The sequence below is a fragment of the Phytophthora infestans genome, genomic scaffold, assembly GCF_000142945.1.
Source record: "Phytophthora infestans T30-4 supercont1.32 genomic scaffold, whole genome shotgun sequence".
NCBI lineage: Eukaryota > Oomycota > Peronosporomycetes > Peronosporales > Peronosporaceae > Phytophthora > Phytophthora infestans.
The window spans coordinates 231,896-234,272 of NW_003303727.1; positions in this window are offsets into that span (position 1 = coordinate 231,896).

The following is a 2,377-nucleotide window of genomic DNA, read 5'->3' on the forward strand; positions in this document are numbered from 1 at the left end:
ACTATGGCGATGTCGCTCGCCATATAGAGGAAGAAGCCTCCGATTCTGGCTCACCTATTCTGTCTGAGTATATTGCGGCAGGTGGTGATAGTGCGCTAAAGGGCATGACCAACTTCTCTGCGCCCGAGCTGGATGCGCTGTGGGCTCTTGTGGAATCTGCGGTGACGATTACATGGACGCAAGGTCGTGGGCGTAAACCGTCTGTGTCGGGGAAAGACGCAATGTTCATTACCCTGACCGTGTTGAAGCATTTTGACACATGGCAGAAGCACGCGATCGATTTCAACATCGGGATTTCTACGCTGGAGAAAATGGTTCACCGTGTCATTCAGACAATTGAGCCCGTGCTGTACTCCCAGATGGTCAAGCGCGTAAGGATGTCCGAGCAGATGGAAGCTGGAAACACCTTTACAAACTATCCACATGCTCTCTACGCTACTGACGTCAAGTTCCAGCCAGCATATCGGCCTAGCGGTCGCTTTGCAGAACAGAAGGTTTACTTCTCCGGTAAGCACAAGCTCTATGGGTTCAAGATTGAGTGCTCTGTGACACCACCAGGTGTCGCTGTTGATGTTTCAGATCATTCTCCTGGATCAACGTCGGATCTGACGATGATGCTCGACAGGCTCACGATTCATCGTCAGATGCTGCGCAAGGAGGACGGGACAACTGCTGAAATGGGAGCTGACCCAACGCAGTTTCCACATATGTGGGCCGTGCTAGTAGACACGGGTTTACCAAGGGTGCAGGGCGGGTGCTTCGAACGAATCCAGGCAAAGAAAACAATCGCGTGGAGGCACTCTTGACGCGACGATATTTCCCGCAACCGTGCAATTTCTTCAGATCGCGTCCTGGTTGAGAATTATTTTGGCCGGATGTGTATGCTGTGGAAAGCTACCTATGCGACCTTTAGGTGGAACGAGAACCGTTTTGATGGTGTTGCTCGGCTATGTGTGGCGTTGACCAACTTCCATGTAGGTTTGATGCCTCTACGAGCTCACGACAGCGAGCACTACGATATGGTGTTGTCCAAGTATCAGTCAATGGGCGAGCGTGTTCGCACCCAGCGTGCTAGAGCCCAGCGTCTATATCAGGCTCGGCAACAGCAGCGCTCGCGCCCTGGACCATATAGCGTTCGCTCTCGCCTATCCACATCTCAGCGCGAGACCCAATACGAATCGGACGACTCCCTAAATCATGCTTTGTAAGGCACCTTTTCCCGGTCTTATTCTGCTTGCTCCTAGCTTCCTAAGACTTAAGACATTAAATAGATTACTGTTTGCTATACCTCTACGTTTGACTTTCCAACTTGTCGTCAAAATGGATGTAATCAGGCTCCGTGCAGCTAGAAAGGATTAGGCAGCAACTTCAAAGCGGTAAAAACCACGGAAGTCGCTTAATGCCAGTTGCCCACTAATACCACACCACGCGCCGTCTTAAACTCCACAATGCACTACAGGGGTATGCGTGTGACGTTCACAGTACTTCGGCCCGTCACCCCCTTGGCCGATTGATGGCAAGTTGGAAAGTGAGGAATATGAAGTGTCTAGCTGCTTTATTCGCACTTGTAAAGTACCTGATAGTGTATAGGCAGAACCCAGGTGTCGTTGAAATAGACCGACTCTTGGGTAGAAGCCTCCATAATTAAATTTTTGGGCCACAAATGTAGCCAACTGTTTTTCATAGGATCGTACTTATCCCAGAAGTAACGGGAGATGCAAAAATATAAAAAGCAGCAGGGTACATGCGAAAAAAAAGCATGTGCTTTTCCAAGAATCATGTTTTCCGGAATAAGGCATGGAATTCGCATAAAATTAGATTTATGCGAAATTAAGCACCATACGCTAAGACACACTTTTTGAGACTGTTATCTACTGATTTCGGTTCTTTGACACGAGACAGAAAAATTAGTATGGCTGGCTTCTGTAAATGTACCATTTAGAGGGTACATCTGGCTGTGAACCACACAATATAATACCCTGAGATAGAAATAAATTATTGGCTCCCGTCGCCTATGACTGCCGAAGGGTCCAACTGTTCCCAATTTGCATTTCAAAGACGCCGCCGTCTAAACACTGTCGGTCTTCAGCTCGGCTTCATTGACGTTCATGACTTGGACCGCTCACCATCGCAGCGCGCGAGCGAAATGAGCGTCGCTGTTGCTGATAGCGGAGCTTATTCTCTCAGAAGATTAGCTCTTTAATTCTCATGAGAGCTATTTCTGAGAGAATTAGCTCCGGGGCCGTCAGCACGGACGCTATCTCAGGCCAGGAAATGACCCATAACGAAAGGTTTCCAGCCGATGGGGGTTCCGAAGCCTGGCCATACATGTACAGTACAATGTGTACTGTACATGTATGGCCCTGTCATGTATCGA